A 24539-nucleotide genomic window follows, 5' to 3' on the forward strand; every position below is an offset into this window, starting at 1 on the left:
CTGGTGTCCTTATAAAAAGAGAAAACAAGGACACAGGAGCACACAGAGGGACAGCCGTGTGAAGACACAGGGAGAAAATAGCCTCCTCCAAGCCAAAGAGAGAGGGCTCAGAATTATCAGCTCTCTTGACTTCTTGATCTCAGACTTGTAGCCTCTCAAATTCTGAGAAAATAAATTTCTGATGTTTAAGCCACCCAGTCTTTGGTACTTTGTTATGATAGCCATAGTAAACTAATTCCTCTATTCTGACAAATTTAATAAAATAAAGAGAAACAAAAAACAGACATATGGAATTTTTTTTGAATTGCAAGAATTATTTTAAATTCCCACAAATTTCCAGAGAGAAAATTTTGGTTATCTATGAAGGAATGAATTATAGAATAAAATTAAATAAATAAATTAAATTAAATTATGCAACCACCACCTTTATCTAATTCTAAAATATTTTCATCACCCCAAAAGAAAATTGTGATAGTACAACCCAGACTCTGCTAGTTTAAGTAAGCTAGTCTTTTCAAACTCCTATAGTAAAGAAACAGCGTCTTGTTTTGTTACTTATTGTTTTGTTGTTGCTCCTATTAGTCTATTGTAGATCAATACTTTTGAAAAATACAATAAAAATATCTGGCAGTGTCAAGTTGCGATATATGATTCTAAATGTTAACCCTGGCTTCCTGTACTTATCTCATTTTAATGGGTAACAAACTAGCCCACACTTTGAGTAGCGCTGCTTTAGGCTATCACATGAATTGTCTGCCATCAACTGAGAGTCTAACAGGACCAATTCCATCATACTTCACACCCCCATTATGTTAATCAGTACCACTACTCTAAGCCACCCAGGTCACCAGCCAACATCCAGATTATTTAGCCCTATATGGTTTTATATATTCAATGATCTGACTACCTCTCTCATTCTTTTCCATTTTACCCAACCTCTCTGGTGTGCTCTCTGAAATTCAGGGTGTAAGAGAACAATAAACTCCTATAAAGGTTGCAGCACACCTAAAGATCCCTATTCTATTTTCATTTCCATCTTTCCCTTGCTGTTAACTTCCCATTTTGTTTAGGGAAGCAAATGAATCATTACTAGTCTAAGTCAGTCATGATAGTCACCTTCACCTTTGCCAGGACATACATAGAAAAGTACTTGATTTCCCTGCATTATTTGTAGCAGATGTAGAGTAGAATTGCATCAACTGCAATTATTGACATTGATGCAATTCTTGACATTGATTTAGTTCATGATGTCTTCTAAAAGACTTTTGAGAAATTTACTTAACTGACATAAAGCAAGAACTACTTGGAAAAGGCCACTTTCTAGCCACCCCACACCCAACTCCAGCTTCCTGGATTCCATGTTGTTTCATTATAATATTGAGAGCATGCAGTGAAAAGCTTAAGTGCCCCAAACCAACCTGCCAAGGATGGCAGAGAAGAATGCCAGCAAACGTATTGGGTCATGATACTGGCAGATGGCTGAACTTGTGTCAGTAACTCTCTATCTTTAGAGTTCGTTATACAGAGAAAACTCTAAGTGATAAAACTATCACTCTATACTCTGAACTCTATACCACCTCATTTGAAGAAAAACTTGGAGGGATTCTGTGGACAATGCTTTTCCTGCAGTTCTCTCAAATAAATAGCATTTTCCCCCTCCATGTATCTCGGACTTTAAATGTGTAGTAAGTGTCCTGATACTACTTTTTGATCAGAGGTCTATGATGTTTTCTGTAATTATACGTATAGAAAATATTTACAGCTATCTAACTTTGCCATTGTACCTCCAAAACAGCAATAGACAATATGTAAATGAATGGGCTTAGCTGTGTTCCAGTGAGACTTTATTGCAAAAAAAGCGTGAGAAGGATTTGGCTCACAGTTCATAGTTTGCCAGTCCCTATTCTAAATCACTGTTTTACATTCTTCCTTGAAAACTTTATGCCTTTTGACAGTTTAGTCATTCTGACAGCTAATCTGCTATTATTTACCATTCTCTGATTATTTCCCTTTAATCCTTTGATGGCATTACAAACTAGCTCACTAATTTGCTCTCCATTACTGGTCCTTCCACCATTTTTGATAATTACAGAAGCCCTAGCATTTCAATTCCTCGACTTCCTCAAGAGCCATGCTTTTTCTGTACTCCCACTTAAGTCACTCACACTAATGGTTCAAACATAGACATTGTCATCAACAATAACATTGCTTCTTTCAAAGCCTTGAAAGCTAAAACTCTAGTTTTAGATCACTAACTCTGGTCTTTCCAGCTTGCTTACTCTAGTCTCCTATTCCAATAACTCTTTATCCTCATTGGAACTATTACTCACTTTATCATGTCTGCACGTTATGTCCTCTTTACTAACACAGCTATAGAATGCATGGGCCGGAACTATAACCAGCCCCTTGCAAATACTTTTAATACATTTTCTTTTGTTTCTACTTTGACACACTCGTGAGAAAACAACCGATCATGAATGAAATCCAAATGTATACTGATATGGTTTGGCTGTGTCCCCAGCCAAATCTCATCTTGAATTGTAGCTCCCATAATTCCCATGTGTTGTGGGAGGGACCTGGTGGGAGATAATTGAATCATGAACATGGTTTCCCTCATACTTTTCTCTTGGTAGTGAAGAAGTCTCACAAGATTTGTTGGTTTTATAAGGGGGAACCCCTTTTGCTTGGTTCTCATTCTGTCTTTGCTGCTGCCACGTAATATGTGACTTGCTCCTTCTTGCCTTCTGCCATGATTGTGAGGCCTCCCCAGCCATGTGTAACTGTGAGTAAATTAAACCTCTTTCCTTTATAATTACCCAGTCTCAGGTATGTCTTTATTAGCAGTGTGAAAACAGACTAATACACCTACCTAGGATAAATAGATAAGAAAGGTGCTAAAGGTTGTTGAAGAAAAATCCTAAAATGGTGCTGATCTCTTTTTTACAGGTATAGCCACAAACGTTAAACTAAACTACCCCAAAATCCCAATGTTTTCTTAGTAAATTCATTTTTTTAATCCAAGATGACTACTTCATATTTCTTTTTGCCCCAATGTACTCAACTATTGACTTTGTGTTATCTTTAACTTACAAAATCAATGTCATAAAATGAAAGTATTGTCCTCTTCCCAACTCCAAATCTCTGGATCCTCCTCAACTTTACTATTTTTAAAAATTTTATTTTTCAAGACAAGGCCTTATTCTTTCACGCAGGTTATGGTGAAATCATAGCTCACTGCAGCCTCAAGCTCCGCGTCCCAAGTGATCCTCCTGCCTCAGCCTCCCAAAATGCTAAGATTACAGGTGTGAGCTACTATGCCCAGCCCTCATGTTTACTCTTATAATGTGCCTTCTCCTTAGTTACAGAAGGCAGTCTGTCATGATGGTTGAGGATATCGCCTGTACAGTAAGACATCTTGGCTTTCTGTCCTGGCTCCTCTATGTAATACCTGAGCTCTGTGAGAATAGAGGAGTGGCTTAACTACTCTGTATCCCTGTTTTTCTCCTGTAAAATGAAAACAGTGACAGAATCTACCTCTCAAATTACTTCTGGATGTTAAGTGAGTTAATATTGTTCAAGTCCTAAGAACAATCCCCATCACATGGTAAGTAATTACTAAATATTAGACATATTACTAATTCATTATTAAAATGAGGGAAGTGTCCTTGCTGCTACAGAGAGCCAACTCTTCCTCTTGTGCTCCAGATTTAATTCCAAGTTTTGCATTCAACAGATCATGCTGAAATCCAAAATGCAAACAAGTTATAACAAGAACCGTATAGAAAATGCTGTATATATAGATTAGCACAAATAGTAAGGTAAATGGATTAAATCATTATAATTTCTATTATGCTGTTAGGTTTCTAAATAAATGTCTTCCTACCTAAATACCTCATATGCTTTTATGTTATTTTACAGTTGGTTAAAAATATGTGTGTCATTGTTTGCCATAAGTTATTGTCTTCCTCTTGCTAGTATCTGATATTAAATGTGTTTTACAAAGAGAAAGATTCAAACAAGCATGGATTCAGATTTTTTTAGAACCTAAAATATTTACATTTTTAGAAGATTCACAATTTTAGTATAAAATGAGTTCCAAGACCTTTGCAAGTGAAAGGCCTTGCAGCTTAAGCTTCATTAGCATCTCCTTTAATATCTTCAACAGTCCTAAAATGAGCTTGTTATTATCCCCCACATACTAATGAAGAAACATGGAGTAACATGCTAATGGCTACATAGGCAGTTGAGCAATCTAGCTGGGATTTGTCCCAAATTTTCTGGATTTAAGGCCAGTGTCCTTTACCTTTACATTCCAGCTGCCTCTATCCTTATAGGCAGAAAGGAAGTCAGGATTCCAAAGATTACCTTATTTGTTCAGTTGCTTCTTTCTCAATATTTATACACATCATGAATGTGATTTTTTCCCAGTTTCTTTTCAGGTTCTGCTGCTGCCACTAAAGGGCACATGGGGAAGCTTCTCATTCTCTTGAATCTGTTGAGAATTGAAATATCACCACCATGAGGAGTTGATGACTACCTGACAAACACAGTTATCAAAATTATAACAGCAGGTGCCCTCATATTTCTAGATCCCCCCTCTATCTCATCTTCCCACCCATGTAGGCAAAGGTAAACAGTAATTCTAAGAATTTAGTCTTAGAAGCAAGCATTGAGCATGTTAACATATGCTAACCCATGTCAACAATTTTCTGTCAACACAGAGAAGACTTTTGCTGTAGGACAGGAAGCAAAGAGCAATTACATTCAGACTTCTGAATGGTAGTGGTGGTGAAAAGTTTATGCGGCTGGCAATAAAAAAATTGTAACACATAAATGCAGGGTAACAGAAGACCAAGAACAGGTCCTCTGGTGAATGGACATCAAGGTAGAATCATAGTAATATTGCCAGATTTTTGGAGGATGGGGCTATAAATTCTTCACAGCAACCATAAGCATAGTTGGGATGTACTTCATGAGGTCTTGTGGCTGAGTACCTCCAAAGTGTGGGTACACTGTGCTGATCTGGGAAACGTCCCTTTCTCCAGACTTGATAAACTCCCTGTTTGCTGGAAACCAAGTGTGACCATAATGAAAAAGTCAAAATGCATTCGTTATAATCTGTGGCATCATGGTGAATACCATTTAGTAGGACAGCACTTATGCTCCAGCAGCTCACTCTCTGGTAGGAGAAATTTGAAAGAGCAGTATGGTTAATTTCAGAGACAATTTTGTGCCAGAATCCTCAAGCCACTAATGATTTGCATTACTCTTTGTTATTCTCTTATGTTAATGTAAATCCTTTGAGAGAAAAATAATTTCTATTCCTTAATGTGTACCAAAATAGAATCTTAGGAAGTGAGTCTTATGGGATTCAGAATGATTTAATCCTCTCTAATCTGCATTTGGCTATGGGCTATAAGTTACTTAACTACTTAACTCCTTTGTTTTCTCACCTATAAATTTAAACTAAAGATGTGAAGTTTAAAGGAAGTATCCTATATGACAAGCCTCATGTATGACTTTGCTGCATAGTATATTTCTCAAAAAGATTTTGCTCTTCCTCTTATCTCACAGGTACCATCATATTATCATTTACATTGCTTTCATCCTCTTCCATTTTCTTTACACTTTCCAGAAATGTTTGCCTTACACAAAATGTTTTCATCATAAACGTCACGAGAAAGGTCATTGCAGTGTACTTCTTTATACATTTCTGATTTTTAAAAGTATTCCAAATATTTAAGTGGCTACATTAGACCCTTATGTCACACCAGAGGGTACACATTTTAAAAGTACATGATTACTGTGTACTTACTATATGCTAGATAGTGTACTAAAAATTGAGGAAGTAATTATAGTTAGGATCCCCAATTTCAAAAATTCATAATCAAGGAAGGGGATGCTACATGTCATAAGTGAAAACGGGACCAAAATGAAGGATAGGCTGAAGTAGCAAAGAGGAAGAAGTCAGTGTTATGCTGAACCATATTAAAGTCTGAGACAAAAAGAAAAATCAATAATATTGATCCTGCCTTTATTTAAAATTTTGATTTTTTATCATTGATTTTTTGCATTGATTTTTATTTTTAAAATATTGTATTAAAATATTATCTGTCTTGATTGCTGAGTTTTTTGCTCTCCTTAAGTTTCATACATCTAATTGAGAGTGCTATGGACTGAATTCCTTTTCCCCCAAATTAGGATGCTGAAGTCCTAACCCCCAATGTGATTGTTTTTTGAGACAGGCCCTTTAAGAAGATAATCAAAGTTAAACAAGGTCATAAGGGTAGGGTCTTTAGAATAAGAGAGAGACTCCAGGCATGCACGCAGAAAGAGGAAAAGCCATGCGAGGACACAGCAAGAAGGCAGCCATCTGCAAGCTAAGGAGAGAGGCCTCTGGAGAAACCAAACCTGCCAACAACTTGATCGTGGATTTCCAGCCTCCAGAACTGTGAAAAATACATTTCTGATCTTTAAGGCACCCTGTCTGTGTTATTATGTTATGACAGCCTCAGCTGAAAAGCTAATGGAAAGAAGAAAGATAAGAAGAGATTTCATGAAAAATAAATCACTTGAGTTTAGTGTTAAGGGTCAAAGGATATGCAGAGTCAGAGAATAAAAGATAAGTCTGAGAATTTTGAGCATGGAATAGAAATTGTGAAAGTGATCTTTTAGACAGAGGTAATGTCTTTGAGAGAAACATTAAATGCCAAATTTTAGCATATGGAACCAGGCAGACATCAGAGCCGAATTGGCCTCTGACCAGAGACTTACACTGATGCCTCTTTCTGTAAAGTCTGTGAGTTAAGATTTTTATTTTTTATATTTTTTAATTGTTAGAAAAAATTCAAAAGGGTGATATTTATTGATATATAAAATTTGTATGAAATTCAAATACAATTTTATTAGGACACATAATACACATAAATACAATTTTATTAGGACACAGCCACACTAATGCCTACAAGTATTGTCTATGGCTGCATTTATGTCACAAGAGCATAGCTGAGTCATTGTGACAGAGATCACACGGCCCACAAAAAGTAAACTATTTGCTGACACTTTATAGTTAAAGAGTACCTGTCCCTGGACCAGACCATGATCTTTCCACACTTACTTCTAATATAAAACATATTTGTGAAAAGGAGAAGAAAGAAAAGAAAAATGAAAAGAAAAAGAAAAAGAAAGAAAAAAAAAAGAAGGAAGGAAGGGAGGGAGGGAGGGAGGAAGGAAGGAAGGAAGGAAAAGAGCAAGCATGAGAAAAGGTTTCGGTTTAGGTTGTGGGAAAAAAGGAAGTGAAGGAGGGGAGACGGAATGGAGAAAGGAAAGAAGAAAATAAGATGCGTATCTTTTTATTTCCCTAACACTCAATAAAAATAAGAACAGGAGCCCTTAATTTAGCACTGGCAAAAGCAAATGTCTTGCCAGGCTATCCTGAGCCCTTGTGATATCACAGCACCACTGCAAAAGCTACTGAGGTTAGCCACAACTCTGATAGGGCTCTTTTCTAAACCAAAAGTAGCCACATGCTCAGTGTATTATAATGTAGAGCTCATTACACCGAGCACATTTAGTAAACTGTCTTGGACAAAGTGCCTCATTTGCTCACTGTAATGGAGGAAATGGCATACCAGTGTGCACTAAAGCTTTGTGTCACAGTTGAACCCCCACAGCTGAAAGCACCTATAAGCAAATTTGTGGGAGAATCATTAAGACTGAATGAGTTGTCTGTGTGGAGAGAAGTTTGAGGTGAATGAAAGCATTGCTACATCTACATTTGAAGTAATGGTAAGTGTTGTATCTAAGTAGATCCATTTTGCCTAATGAATAAATATGGCTCAAATATTAATGATGTGATTCTTTTAGATTAATAATTTGCATAACTCAAGCATCCTTAATTAGGTGGTAAATTCATTGCATTGTAGACCTTCAAATCAATTGCTTCTGCTCTTCACACCATCCCCCCAATATTGTATTGATCAAAATGGCTTATTCTCAGCAATATCTTTCCAATCTCAAATAGAAACCACAGCGTAATCATGCTATTCTCTGCCAGTTTTATTCCAATGAAGCATACCATCATACTCATTTTCTGACATGTGATTATAAAAGAATCTCTAGTCCCTGTAATAAAAAAGTAAGGTTTAGAATGATGATGATGAAATAGGAAAACTCTTGATGTAACTCTCATTTTTGCCATTATTATTGACAGAAGGTTTGTGTCCTCTCAAAATTTATATGTTGAAATCCTAACCCCCAATGTGATGGTATTAGGAAGTGGGGCATTTGGGAAATGATTAGGTCATGAGTGTAGAGCCTTCCTGAATGGGATTAGTGCCCTTAATAAAAATTCTAGAAAGCTCGCTTTCCCTTTTCCATCATGTGTGGATGCAGCAAGAAGATGTCATTTATGAGGAATGGGCCCTAACAAGACACCAAATCTGCCAGTGCTTTGACCTTGGACTTCCCAACTCCAGAACTCTGATAAATAAATATACATTGCTCAAACCTCCCAGTTGATAATATTTTTATTACAGCAACCCAAATGGACTAGTATGTCTGTATACCAGCTTTGGAATTTCTGACAAGTTACCTAATACCCTAGGGCCTGCTTCCTCATAAATAAAATAAGTTGAAAATAGCAACTTCAAGTTGCTGTGAGGATCACATGAAATAATCTAAGTAATCCTCTTAGCTCAGTTTCTGGTACATCACTAGCATGCATATGTTGTTCCCTTTTACAGAGTTTTGAAAAATTTAGGCACTGAAATAAAAATTGATAATCTCCAGATCTGATTTTATATTCTAGAAATGTAGTGCAGCTTCTCTGATTTTTAGAAAACATTTTTCTGTGACTATCATAGAAATTTAAACATTTTAAAAATATAAAATAGAAAAGGAAGAAAAACATTAGTAAGATTTTGCTTATTTGCACAGATATTATTTGTGAAAAAGAATAAGGGAAAAGAATTGTGAAGTGTTTACAGTTTATTGATTTGGTCCCAATTTCTGGATGGTAGAATGTTATAAGGCTTCTTACTGGTTATAAAGAAGAAAACAGAATGTTAGAATAACTGGGCACATTCACATTTTAAAAGCTGTGAGCCCCCTCCAAACAGAACCATTATTTTTAGCCTGAGGAAGGAAAAATGGAACAACAACTTGTGGCTTGGGCATTCTACCACTGGGGAAAGAGTTTGGTTTATGTTTTATATGCTTGTTTGTTTGTTTCTAGCACCCCATGTCAAACCTGTCTAATTTATGTCTTCAAAATGTCAAGGATCTCCCACTACCTGCAATTTCCACATTCAGATTATTTCTATGCAGCCTTGTCAATGTTAAGCTATTTTAGAGGGAAGTGGGAGAGCTAGGACTGGTCTCCACATGGGAGCACGTATTTCCAAACACAGGGGTGAGCCAGGTGTCTTATTCCATTTGTGCTGCTGCAAGAGAATACCAGAGACTGAGTAACTTATAAAGTACAGAGATTTATTTCTCACAGTTCTGGAGGCAGAGAAGTCCAAGATCAAGGCATTGGCATTTGGTGTCTGCTGAGGGCCTTCAGGCTCTGTCCTCACATGGCAGAAGACAAAAGGGCAAAAAGGACCTAGGCTAGTCCCCTTGAGCCCTTTTATGAGGAACTAATCCATTCATGAGGGTGAACCCCTCACGACTTAATCATTCCCCAAAAGGCCTTACCTCTTAACACCATTACAATGGAGATTAAGTTTCAACACATAAATTTAGGGGGACACTCATACTATAGCATTCTGCCCTGGCCCCAGCATTTATGTCTTTCCCACATGGAAAATATATTTTTATTTCATATCAACAACCCAAAGTTCTTAACTAATTCTAGCACTCACTCAAAGTCATCTCTCCAGACTCTCATTTAAATTAGATATGGATGAGACTAAAGGTACAATTTATCCTGAGGCAATTGTTCTCCAGCTCTGAAATTGTGATATCACAAAAGTTATGTACTACATATACAGTGATGGGACAAACATCGTTTAGACATTCCCATTCCAAAAGGGAGCAATACGAAAGAATAAAGGAGTAAGTCCCAAATAAGTTCAAAATCCAATAAGGCAAAAAACATTAAATTTTAAGGCTTGAGAATAATATTCTTTGGCTGCATATCCCACTTTTTGGACACACTGGGATGAGGGTTGGGCCTCTAAGGCCCTGAAGGGGCCCACCCTCACAGCTCTGTGGGGTGCATTCACACAGCAGCTCTTAATGATTAGAGTCAGGTGTCTGAAGATCTATGAGGCTGGGATCACATACTTGTCTCTGCAGTTCTAAGGTCTTGGGGGCGGCCCCACTCTCCCAACTCCACTAGACATTTCCTTAGTGGGGATACTCTCAGCCATCCTTTGCAATCTAGGTAGAGGTAGCTGTGCATCCAATGCTTGTTCACTCTGTGTGCCAGCAGATTTAGTATCAGGTGGACGCCACCAAGCTTTACAACTCGTGCCCTCTGCAGTGGTGGCCCAAGCTGCACCTGAGCCCACCTGAGTCACATCTCGAGCAGCCAAAGAGTGCTACGCCAGAATGCAGCCAGCAGAGACTTGAGGCAGCCTTGGCAGTGATCCCTGCAGTCCCACAGGCACCCTGGAACTCTGTAGTGACCTGGGTCTCTCCCTTGAAACCATTCTGCCCTCAGTGTTCTGACTCTGGGCCTATGATGGCAAGGCAGCCTGGATGATCTCCAAAATGCCTTCAAGGTCATTCTCCCATAGTCTTGATGAATAGCATCTGGCTTCCTTCAATCCATACTAATCTTCTTATCAAAGGGACTGTTGGCTACCTCCTTAGTTTTCTCTCCTAAATATGCTTTTTTATTCTTTACATAGTCAAGCTGAGAATTTCCCAGCTCTTTGATTATTAATTCAGTCTTTCACTCATTTCTTTCTTCTTATATTTTACCGTAAGTAGTTTAAGATAAGCCATTTAGTATCCTAAACAAATGCTTAGATATTTCTTCAGCTAAATATCCTAGTTCATTGCTCTTAAATTCTGCCTTCCACAAAGGACTATGACACAAACATAATTCAGCCATGATCTTTGCCACTTTGAAACAAGGATGGCCTTTCCTTCAGTTTCCAGTAACACCTTCCTCATTTCCACCTAAGACCTCATTCAAATGGCCTTTACTGTCCCTACTTCTACAAACATTCTGTTCACAACCACTTAGATAATCTCTAAGACTGAGGCTTTCTCTATACCTATCCTTTTCTTCTAAGCCTCACCAGTCACCCTTAATGCTCCATGGCGTTCTAAATGTTTTCAAACGTGACCTTCAAAATTGCTTCAGCCTCTACCCATTACCCAGTTCAAAGCTACTTCCACATTTTTAGGTATTTGTTATGGTAACACCCCACTTCTCAGCACCAATTTCTTAGTCCATTTGTGCTTCTATAACAGAATACACAGACTGGGTAATTTATAAAGAACAGAAATGTATTTCTCACAGTTCCGAAGGATGGAAAGTACAAGATGAAGGCACAGGCATTTGCTGTCTGCTGAGAGCCTTCTTGCTGCGTCCTCTATATGACAAGGCAGAAGGTAAAAAAGATCTTTGCTAGTTCCCTCAAGCCCTTTTATGAGGCACGAATACATTCATAAAGGCAGAGCCCTCATGACTTAATCACTTCTCAAAAGGCCCCCTCCTCGTAATACCACCACAACCGGGATTCGGTTTTAACACATGAATTTTGGGAGACATTGAGACCATCATATCAGCAGACCATCAAAAACACATTTCTTTATAGTTGGAAGGAAACTTTGACATTGTTATGTCCAGCACTAGATGCTATGAAAAAAGTAAAGTCCATCTCCCAAGACCGATTTAGAAAGGTTCTAAAATTCTAGATTTGGTGCACAATTTTAAGCAACATATGAAACTCCCAATGTCCATCCATGAAACTCCAGTGTGGTCCATGGAACCTAGATAATGAATTTTTTTCTATGAATAATGCTGAATAAGAATGAGAGGAGAAGTAAAAATGTCTTTGACCAACAAATTTCTCAAAATATTTTGTCAGGGGAAAAATATACTGTAAAATTTACTGTGTTCTCAGCAACTATTTTTGCTTGGCTAATATTTTCAGAGATCCAAGCAGATGAGTAATTTACTTCCAGAAAAAATCTGTCTTCCACATACAATGCATTTGTTAGTATATCCAGGGCTTTGTGCTATCTTTTTGGCATACTGCATTTACTCTAGCTGAGAAGTAATTCAATTATAGCATATTTTGAATACTAGGTACTTTAGTAATCCCTTCATGCTGAAAAGATGATAAAAAAAAGTTCTGTGGCAAGGATGTGAATTAATATCACCCATTCATAGAGCAATCAATAAACTTATTTTAATAGCTGCCTAAGAATAATTGTTGCAAATGTATTTTGCTTTAAAAATTTTCTTAAATTTTTTAAATAAGGCAATTTAAAATAATTAAATACACTTTTCTCGCATAAAGTTTTCTGTGGGTATTAAAATTTCATGGTTATGAAAGAATATGAAAAACAGTACAAAAATGGAGTATGCCAAATTGTGTGTACAGAATGATTACCAAGACAAAATGAAACACTATGAGATTAAAAAAGAAAAAAACTAGAAAAAGTACCCCAAAATTATATGTGTTATGGAAAATGTAACTGGGAGCTATTTTTGTAATATTCTCCACTTACCAATTTTTCTGTCACAAGATTTTACCACTTTTATAATAAAGACGTTTTAAGGAATAACCATTTTGGGCAGTGATACTGAATTTTTCTCTAGACATTAAGTCAAATAGCAGCTACAAAAGTTACTCTGTGCCAGGGCCCAAACTAAGTATGCCGAAATGTTTTACCTGCTGAATGTTTAAAACATTCATATCCCTCTTATGCAAATGAGGAAACTTATGCTTGAGGTAAGCAACAAATTCAGTAAGAGGAAGAACTGGCAAAAATGTATGCTTCTTTTTTCCATATTTTTCAAGTTTTTGGAAACTAACCCTATACTACTTTGCAGTCAAGATGAATATTTTTTTCTAATCATGGGCTGTATTATCCATACAGCAACAAGGATCTCAGACAGTGTGGGGAAATGTTGAGGGAAAAGGTGGAGAGCAGCAATTGAGACTCCTGAATACTTTACCTTTCGTACTGTTTCCTCTAATATGATTGATTAACTGATGATGTGTAAAACTTGCCATAAAAGCCACCATTCCAAAATATTATACACATGTTAACATTATGATAACAATACAATTCTTATGTCCATGGATTCTTTTTGTATTTTTTTTTCTTTTCCTGTCTGCTGCCTGACGTGAAAAGAGGAATAAGAAGAAACAAAGTCAATAGTATTGAGTAACTTACATGTACTAGGCTGGTTAAGGGTTTCAATGTTTACATATGTTTGTGGAGAAACAAAAAAGTTTGATAATATATGATAACTTTTACAAGGAATTTTTAAAATTTCTTTCTGAAGAATGGTCTACATTAGGTTTATAGCCACATTTACATAAGATAATATAAGATGCATAATTTTATGCATAAATCAACGTATTTACAGCATAATTGTGAGGAAGTGGCACACCCAGGTGGCATTCTGACTCATTTAGTTAAAGGACAAAGCATATTTGTAATGGACAGTGAAGGCGAGCATATGTAACCTTAGAAAGGGAAAAAATATCAAAAGAAAAAATGTCATCATCTGGTTCATCCTTTATTTGTCCCTAGGGTTTTCTTTTTCCCTTGGTATTTTACATAGGAGAGTATTTTGAGACCAGCCTTGGGGGATTTAAAAGCACTTTTGTTCAGAATGGAGCAGATATCATCATGTAAAGCACTATTCCCTCATGCCTTACTCTTTGTAGAAATAAAAAATAATAAAGGAAGCTTAAAATATCTGACATTCATCAGCAGGCTACCTGGATCTATCTTGTGCTTCCTGAGAGAAAAAAAAAAAGAAAAGGTATGCAAGAAAAGCATTAGTATTTTACCATAGGAGAGCTATTTACTTGAAAAATATAGCCTGCTTTTGTGGATTTCATGGAAAATCAACACACAAACTTAGCCTAAGCCTCATTGTTCTTTCATGACAGTGATACATTGAAGCACCATTGTCTGGCTGAAACATATACAACCACCATTTGCATTTATATTTGAGAAATGGTTTGTCTCCTACTACAGTTTCCCCTTTTTAATAATTGCACATGTGATTTTTTTTCAATTACCTTTCTGTTTGTCATTTTGGAAGTCCTCATTCTTTGTCCTTAGGTACCAGTTGGTGGTGTTTTCTGGCTGGCCCTGTTTACTTCTCCATCTGTCATCAGCATTAATCATTTTACCATGAATTTTAGGGTAGCTCTGTCTGCAATATTTTAACTTCTACTCCCCCTCCTGGCCCCTCGTCTACTTTGCAGCTGCAAAGCAGAACTGTATGGAGTATGTGGGCCAACATCATATCTACGGATTGGCATCGTGGACAAAAACATTGAAAGGACAAAGTTAATTCAGCATTACCCTAGAATCTAAAGTATTTTAAAAATGACTTCTGTCTTCTCTGTCAAGTTTCTTTCTATTATGTTATTCAGAATTATTTTGAGGGCCAGTGTGTAAGGGGTACAGTAGGCATTTTTGCACTTATTTCTATACTGTTTTGCACACACAGCAAGAAAAATGTGATATTAACCTGCTTTCCTATAAAATAATTGGTGACCCACTCAGAGAAGAAATTTTGCATAAGTTTACCACAAGTCTAACTGTATGTTTTCATTAAACTCATAGTTCATAGTTACAGGACACTATGGTACAAATCATTGAAAGAAGATATCATCCAAAAGTCATTTCCATTTAGTTTAAACAATTGTTTCATGATATTGTTGGTTTGTTTGTTTAAATAAAAAAAGGCTCTTCAACATTTGGCCAGAGAGAGTGGTCAACAGAACTCCACCTTATAGACCTACCAAGCACATCATATCCCCAAAACTTTCCCACGGAACACATGTTCCTCAAGATATTCTGCCAAAAGAACAAAAACAACAACAACGACAACAACAGCAACAAAAGTACGTCTTTATTAGTTATGCTGAACGTTATACATTTCTCTTGAAGATAAAAAGAACTTTGTTATATTAAATACATATATCATATTTTTGACCTAACACCTAGAGTGCCCTATAAAACTAGTGTTTAATGAAATATCTCTTGGTTAGGACCAAAATCAAAATTCTTTTCTTTGGTATCAGAGAAACAAAATCTTAGTGACAGTCATCAAACAAGTGTCTCCAGGGACTCATGTTTCCATTTTTATATCACCACACCGCATCTACCTTGCAATTTTACTTAAGTAAATAATCATGAATGGATAAATGCATAAGCAACTGATTAGAACCTGAAAATACATATTTTATCTGAAAAAAGTCTTGAGTTATTGGCTCATCGCATTGGAATTTTTGCATCATTAAAAAATCCAATAAAGTACACTGTAATAAAGAGTTTAAGAGCATATCACCATTTATTCAAACCTTTTATCACTTATTTTATTGGTAAGCCATACTAAATTCTAAAGCATGTTTCTGAAAGTTTATGCATCATCCCCCAAATACTTGTATCCTAATTGAGTACTTGGATCTGCCTTATATTTAGAGTTCACAGAGTTGCAAATCCTCTGAGTAGGGCAGGGGATGTTATGGCTAAGATAGGCGAATGTTTCATTGTACAGATGCAGTAAGTAAGCCTCAGATGGCACAAAGGATTTGTATCAGGTCACAAGGATAAATTTTCATAGAGGTGTTTCATACTTTTTTCAGTATATTCAGCAGTATCAAGCACATTTAATAAGAAATTTGATATATTAATTCATTATATTTATATCAACACCTCTCTTAAAAGCTAATTTTTAGATAGAACAGATTCAAAAACCTATTATCTTAAGACTTAATGGAAAGGAAATTTTTCTTACTCATTAATTGGCTAGACTCCTGTGCAACTTGCCAAGAAACGATACTCAGAAGGTCTAGTTTGCAAAAGAGAATCATTTAAAGTAATGAGTGGGTGTCAGTGAGAACTTGTGGGTGTAAAGGTGAAAGTGAGCCACCAGCCAATGACAGACTCCTCAGTACTGTGTGACCTCACTTCATCAGACAAATGTCACTACGCATTGCTTAAAAAGGACACATCTGACCCTCAAATTTTACCTTTAAAGGATTAGAAAATAGTAAGATAAGAAAGTGGTTTCAATATGAATATCACAAAGTGTAAGCTTTAAATAAATATATTATGCAAAAGAAAGAGTGGCTGTTTACTTCAACAAAAAAATAGACTGCATAGTTATATGACAATTAGGAAAAATATATAGGAAAAAATAAAAATATGGGACAAATTTATAATAATGATAGTTTTAAACTTGTAAATCTCAATCTTTCAAAAATGTTTAAAACAAAATAAATCTGCTAAACTTTATAATAAGGTAGCCAATAATAATCATTTAGTGGTTGAATAGTGCTTTCTACATGCACCATAAAAATAATTTGAAATTTTATTAAAACATGAACATACATCAACTATGTATGGAGTCTCAAAAAATTACAAGATCTAGGAAATGTGAAGGACATTTTCTTTGACTCAAAGCAATAAAATATTAAGAAAAACAGAAAAAAAGTTAACAAAAGAGTTACAGAAGAAAAAGGGAGAAAACTAGAAAAATTTGTTCTCAGAATGTTAAAGAGAAAAGATTCATGTATTTATGAAGCCAAGTTGTTATAAATAAGCTATTGTCAGAAATACGTACAAAGTAAAGAAAACCTGAGAGCTGAATTTAAAATGAGAATGGGGATGTAGAATAGTAACTTGATACCGCAGAAAACTGCATCACTGCAATAGGAGACAAATGGGAGCAGTGTCCTAGAATTTGACAGAGAAAGCTAAAGAACAAGAATTAGAGAAGAGGTGTTATGGAACACACATGACAGATCCAGATACCCAGTCTAAATTAGCTGAAATAACTAGCATCCATTCCCAATGAAAACTCTTCTGCAATGAGAATTGAAAGAGTCTCCCTTACAATAATATTCAATTCAAATTGACGTCCAGTTCAGTTCAAGCTAATTGGCAAAAAGCTTAAAGCATTACCAATAAGTGCAGAAAAAAAATTGAAATGTCTGATTTCAGAACTATATTTGAGAAATATTTAGGATATTTGGGAATTAAAAGGGAAAGTCAATATGTGCTCAAAAGGAAAATATTAATTTTATGCATGAGAATTTCTGAGTCATTTAAATTACTATAGTCCCATGAGTGGGAAGCTAAATGTATCAGACCTAAATGCCTACAGCCCAGTTACTCTGGGCCTCAGTTTATTTATATATAAAAAAATGGGAATTAGCCAGATGATCTTAAGTTCCCTTCTAGCTATCCTTGTCAATAAGTCTCAGACAAAATAGACACAGATATCAAAATCTACCCTAAATGAAACAGAAAAGTTCTTTCTTTCTTCTAAATAATAGGTAATATTTATTGAATTCTTCTTATATGTCAGATATTATTGTTATAATTTAATCCTCACAGATTTCTTTTGAATTGGGTATCAGATTCATCCCATTTTGGAGATCTGGAAACTGAGGCTCAAGGAAGTTAAATAGCTTGGCTGAGGTCACAAATCTTGGGGATGTCAGTGACATGTCTTGCAGATTTTGTAACATGATCAAAAGACCCCACCTCTGGGCCATTAAGTGGCACTGCGTCTCTATAGTGTTATTTTTTTCAGGATTTTAAAACAGCATCTTGCCTCTCTCTGTATTTCCATGATCCCCAGATGCTCTCTTTGCATTGGACTCTTTGCCCTCATAATCATGGTTTTCTGTAGTTTTCTTCTAGGACTATCAAGGACTATGTGGGTCTGACAGGCACTTCTGCTCAAGTAAATGGCGTGGAGGTGTGCACACATTTCCAGTAATTCTTTCACGACTTGGCCTTTTCCTGGATAGCTAGTGTTTGGTTCAGGAAAAGAAAAAAAATAGAACTCAGAATTTTCCAGTCGTGTTCTGCAGACCACCAAGTAATAGAAACAACCACAATGATATTTTGTGGAAATAACAGAGCTCTGTGTTCAAAAAACATGTAAACAGTCTAACATAATATTTATCGGACTTCTTTAATAAGGAATTTCTTAAAACTTTTATTATGCCGATGTGTACTATACAGAAATTCTCAGGTTTTTCTAATGATAGAAACTTTATTTTGTTCAAGGAGCGTATAATAAACAAATATATCATAACACATTGGGAAGTGCTAAATTATTCAATTATTTGTTTATTCAAATAATAACTTCATGAGTATCTTCATGAAAATTTATATGATGCTTAAATGAGAAGCTTTGACTATTTGAGCATAATATTATAGACATAAATTGTCAGAGAAATGGAGTTACTTTTCCTTCATTTCAGTTGTGGCAGGAGATGAGCTATTAAACAAGTAATCTACATCTTTATCTTTTAGAAGATAGGAGGAAGTATTTTGGGCCATAGAGTTCAGTTCTATACATTTGTTTCATTCTTTCTGACACAAAGTGTTTAGAATAAACTAAGTTTAGCTTGTATGTGAACACGCAATATAAGCAACGGGAACTCCATTATGGTTAAATCACTGAAGCATGGGTATGAGTCTGACTCAGGTGTGTATGTCAGCTTCTTAATCCATTTCCAAATTTGCCTTTTCATCAGAGCTAGAAAGAAAACTCTGTTTATCTAGAAAATCAGGCAAGGCCAGGGTCTCTCCATTTATATTGGATTGAAATGTTTCTTTCTCTTTTAGAGCACAGAGCTATTTATCATCATATTGGCTGTCTAACACCACATAACACATCATTCTGGGCTCAGTCATAATGCTTGAGTAATACTGGTGATCAAACTTCTGAAAGCAGTCTGCAATGGGTTACACCACCAACAACAAATCACAATGGAAACTGGAATAAAGTAGACCAGTTGAAGGCTAGAAAAAAGTAATTGTACATTTCCCAAAATGAATTGTATTCAATTAAAGGGATCTACACACATATACATATATATATGTTATGCATATATGTGTATAGAAATAGATATTTATACACACATATACATATATACATACACATATTAGTACGTTCTCACAGTGTTATGAAGAAATATCCAAGACTGGGTAATTTATAAAGGAAAGAGGTTTAATTGACTCAGTTCCACATGGCTAGGGAGGCCTCGGGAAACTTACAATCATGGTGGAAAGGGAAGCAAAGAAGTCCTTCACATGGTGGCAGAAGAGAGACAAGTTTATAAGGAAAAGCCTCTTATAAAACCATCAAATCTCGTGAGAACTCACGCACTATCACGAGAACAGCATGAGGGTAACCACCCCATGATTCAATTACCTCCCACCAGGTCCCTCCCATGACACATGGGGATTATAGGTACTACAATTCAAGATGAGATTTGGGTGGAGACACAGCCAAACCATATCATTCCGCCCCTGGCCCCTCCTAAATCTCATGTTCTCACATTTCAAAACACAATCATGCCCTTCCAACCAACAGTCCCTTGAAGTCTTAACTCATTTCAGCATTAACTCAAAAGTCCAAAGTCTCATTGGAGACAAGGCAAGTCCCTGCCTTGTAAATAATTGTTTACCTTTAGATTCTGCTATTTTCAAAGTCTCAGGATACAAAATCAATGTGCAAAAATCACAAGCATTCCTATACACCAATAACAGACAAACAGAGAGCCAAATTATGAGTGAACTCCCATTCACAATTGCTTCAAAGAGAATAAAATACCTAGGAATTCAACTTACAAGGGATGTGAAGGACCTCTTCAAGGAAAACTACAAACTACTGCTCAATGAAATAAAAGAGGATACAAGCAAATGGAAGAACACTCCATGTTCACGGGTAGGAAGAATCAATATCGTGAAAATGGTTATACTGCTCAAGGTAATTTATAGATTCAATGCCATCCCCATCAAGCTACCAATGACTTTCTTCACAGAATTGGAAAAAACTACTTTAAAGTTCATATGGGACCAAAAAAGAGACCTCATTGCCAAGTCAATCCTGAGCCAAAAGGACAAAGCTGGAGGCATCATGCTACCTGACTTCAAACTATACTACGAAGCTACAGTAACCAAAACAGCATGGTACTGATACCAAAACAGAGATATAGATCAACGGAACACAACAGAGCCCTCAGAAATAATGCCACATATCTACAACCATCTGATCTTTGACAAACCTAACAAAAACAAGAAATGGGGAAAGGATTCCCTATTTAATAAATGGTGCTGGGAAAACTGGCTAGCCATATGTAGACAGTTGAAACTGGATCCCTTCCTTATATCTTATACAAAAATTAATTCAAGATGGATTAAAGACTTAAATGTTAGACCTAAAACCATAAAACCCTAGAAAAAAACCCTGGCAATACCATTCAGGACATAGGCATGGGCAAGGACTTCATGTCTAAAACACCAAAAGCAATGACAACAAAAGCCAAAATTGACAAATGGGAACTAATTAAACTAAAGAGCTTCTGCACAGCAAAAGAAACTACCATCAGAGTGAACAGGCAACCTACAGAATGGGAGAAAAATTTTGCAACCTACTCATCTGACAAAGGGCTAATATCCAGAATCTACAGAGAACTCAAACAAATTTACAAGAAAAAAACTAACAACCCCATCAAAAAGTGGGCAGAGGATATGAACAGACACTTCTCAAAAGAACACATTTATGCAGCCAAAAGACACATGAAAAAATGCTCATCATCACTGGCCATCAGAGAAATGCAAATCAAAACCACAATGAGATACCATCTCACACCAGTTAGAATGGCAATCATTAAAAAGTCAGCAAACAACAGGTGCTGGAGAGGATGTGGAGAAATACGAACACTTTTACACTGTTGGTGGGATTGTAAACTAGTTCAACCACTGTGGAAGTCAGTGTGGCGATTCCTCAGGGATTTAGAACTAGAAATACCATTTGACCCAGCCATCCCATTACTAGGTATATACCCAAAGGATTATAAATCATGCTGCTATAAAGACACATGCACATGTATGTTTATTGCGGCACTATTCACAATAGCAAAAACATGGAATCAATCCAAATGTCCAACAACGATAGACTGAATTAAGAAAACGTGGCACATATGCACCATGGAATACTATGCAGCCATAAAAAATGATGAATTCATGTCCTTTGTAGGGACATGAATGAAGCTGGAAACCATCATTCTCAGCAAACTATCCCAAGGACAAAAAACCAAACACCGCATGTTCCCACTCATAGGTGGGAATTGAACAATAAGAACACACGGACACAGGGTGGGGAACATTACACACCGGGGCCTGTTGTGGGGTGGGAGGAGAGGGGAGGGATAGCATTAGGAGATATACCTAATGTTAAATGACGAGTTAATGGGTGCAGCACACCAACATGGCACATGTATACATATGTAACTAACCTGCACATTGTGCACATGTACCCTAAAACTTAAAGTATAATAAAAAAATTATTATTAAAAGAAAAAAGAAAAAATGTCTTTTGGAAGGTAGGTTAACATTAAGAAAACTTTTACATGATTGGCTTTGGCATTTCTGTTGGGTTTCTGGATCAGTTAAAGTTTGGGCATATGTGGACATGGCAACATGTCAGTGAGAAATTTAGGAAGATGTAGCCAAGGTGAAACATAGCACAGCTTTACAGCCTATGAGCCTGTAAAATCAAAAGCACTTTAGTTACTTCCTAGGTACAATGGGGTTACAGGCTTTGGGTAAATACACCCTTTCCAAATGGGAAAAATTGCCCCAAATGCAGGGGCTACAGGCCCCATGCAATTCCAAAAACCAATAGGGCAGTCATTAAACCTTAAAGTTCCAAAATGATCTCCTTTGACTCCATGTCTCACATCCAGGTCACACTGATGCAAGAGGTGGGCTCCCACAGCCTTGGGCAGCTCTGCTCCTGTGGCTTTGCAGGGTGCAGCCCCATTTCAGCTGCATTCACAGGCTGGCATTGAGTGTCTGTGGCTTTTCCAGGAACACAGTGCAGGGTTTTATATATATATAACACATATACATATACATGTGGTATGCCTACATGTGTATATATGTTCATAAAAAATATACATACATATACATATATACATACACATATATAATAAATGTGAAAGGAAATAACAGATTGCAACTTTTGGAGCAGTCTAATATTTTTAAATTTCTAAATTCTTCAGTTAAATTCAGATGCAATGAATCAAATTAAACAAGCTTTTTCTTTCCTACTGACATTTTTTTTTTCCTCCTGGATACTCTTGAACATTCTTCTCTCCCTTGAGTAGTTATATACTTTCTTTTTTGACAAATCGTGCAAAATACAAGAACATAACTAATTCACAGTTTTAATACAGGTGATTTGGTGAAAAAATAAAAGATCAGAAGGACCAATGAGTTTTTATTTGTTGGTAATTTTAGCAAACTCTAGGACAATGTTCCAACATTTTGTACTTTATATTCTTTTATCCTTTATAGCCTGTAAAAGTTATCATTAATTTTGAGCTCCTTATCTGTACTCTTTGTATCTGTTTCACTTCATTAGTTTCAATTATTTTATTTCTAGCTCTCCTCTAGAGACTCCTACAACATCATCCTCTCCTGATTTCTTTGCTGGCTGCTTTTATAACAAAACTCCAAACATCAAAATTATCAACTTAGTCCTGGCTATTCTGTCCTAATGTGTTAACTGCAAAAATGACCTCAATTCTTAGGAACTTCTGCCATCGGTAGCTGGAGTCTATTGGGTTTCAAGTCTGGGCCTCAAGAGGCATTGCAAACTTTCATCCTCTTTTTTGAGATTTCAGCACCATCACCAAATGAACAAGTCCCAGGTAGCCTGCTGGAGGATGTACAACCATGTGGAACGCAGATGAGCCATCACAGCTGAGTTTTGGACCTGCCGGCCCTAAACCAATGTCGCAGCTGTCTGCAGAAGCACGAATGAGATACGGCCAAGCTCCATTGAGCCTGGCCCAGATAAGCAGAACTGTTTCATGGAGCCCAGGACAAATTGCCAAACCCCAGTATTGTGTGTTCAATAATTTCTAGTTGTTCTAAGCCACTAAGTTTCAGGGTGACTTGTTAAGTGGTTATAACTACCTAATAAGTACATTTTGTATTTCCTTTTTATTATCATCTATCATAGCCTGTTATTATTTTGTTTGTTTATTTATTTATTAGCTGTTTCTCTGCAAATGTAGGACAATTGCATTATTTGTCTTGTTCTCTGATGTATTCAAAACAGTTGGTGACTGGCACATCAAAGGCGCTTATTGAAAAGTTACTGAATAAATGAACACATGATTGGATGAATAAATGTCTATAGGTAAACCTTCCAAAAGTACATTGATAAAAATGAATATTTCTATCAGTTATATTAATAACTTATTTGCTGTCTAGAATGACTCAGGAAATGTAATGTATATTATTAAAGCACAATTTCTATTTTTTGTTTTGGGTTATTTTTCTGCCATTGCTATCTACTTTGATTATTTTGCTATGTTTTTGATTTGTACATCTCCATTACATTGAAAGTTTTGAAAACGTCTTCTTCTCTTAAAAAGTTTCTAGCCACAATGATGTATCCACTTTTTTTTTTTTAAGACAGAATCTTGCTCTGTTGCCCAGGCTAGAATGCAGTGGTGACATCTCGGTTCACTGCAAACTCCACCTCCTTGGTTCAAGCAATCCTCTTGCCTCAGCCTCCTGAGTAGCTGAGATCACATCCAGCTAATTTTTTTTTTTTTTTTGTATTTTTAATAGAGATCAGGTATCACCATGTTGGCCCGGCTCGTTTTGAACTCCTGACCTCAAGTGATCCGCCCGCCTCCCCCCCTCAAAGTGCTGGGATTACAGACATGAGCCACCGAGCCTAGCGATATCTCCACTTCCATATGTTTATTTATTGATTGATGTCATAATATTTATGAACATAGCAAATTCTTAATATAGAAGATCTATGAATTCACAAATATTTCCACTTTTAAACTAGCTTATAAAAAATCAAAGAAGTGCTTTTTTGAAGTACAAAGTTTTAGGGCTTGGAGAAAAGAGAAAGTGATCATTAAAAATTCTTCATAGATCAGTCAAGGATCTTTTAATCTACTTAAATCCAAATATAGAAGATCATATTCTGATATGACATTATTTTTACATTTTTATAACAACTTCACTCACAAATCCAAGGTGACAATGGCATTAAAAATATCTACAGGACAACATTGGTATGAAATGCAATAACATGATAATAGTGTTACATTAAAGCAGTTATTTTTATTTTCTGTATTTTTCACATGTCCTATTTGGCTATATAATTTTTATAATAAAAAATAGTAAATTAAGAAAGAATTCAAGCTTACAAAGTATAGTTGACCATATAAAGTGATTCTTAAAACAAATGTACAGAAAGGAGACATTCAACTAAGATAAACAAGATGCTGGATGCAAATGCTTGTGATGATCCCTGA

The 24539-nt window shown here is 36.2% G+C and overlaps 1 long non-coding RNA gene across 1 annotated transcript in view; it reads left to right on the plus strand.

Moving 5' to 3' along the window:
- The window catches only part of LOC134761017 (uncharacterized), a 49071-nt gene extending 25658 nt beyond the window's left edge, over nt 1–23413 (plus strand). The window contains exon 2 of the long non-coding RNA XR_010139219.1: nt 22637–23413. This is a non-coding gene — a long non-coding RNA (uncharacterized LOC134761017). The remainder of the gene's footprint in view (nt 1–22636) is intronic.
- The last annotated feature ends 1126 nt before the right edge of the window (nt 23414–24539 follow it).

This window comes from Pongo abelii, chromosome 2 (genome assembly GCF_028885655.2).
Source record: "Pongo abelii isolate AG06213 chromosome 2, NHGRI_mPonAbe1-v2.0_pri, whole genome shotgun sequence".
Classification (NCBI taxonomy): Eukaryota; Metazoa; Chordata; class Mammalia; order Primates; family Hominidae; genus Pongo; species Pongo abelii.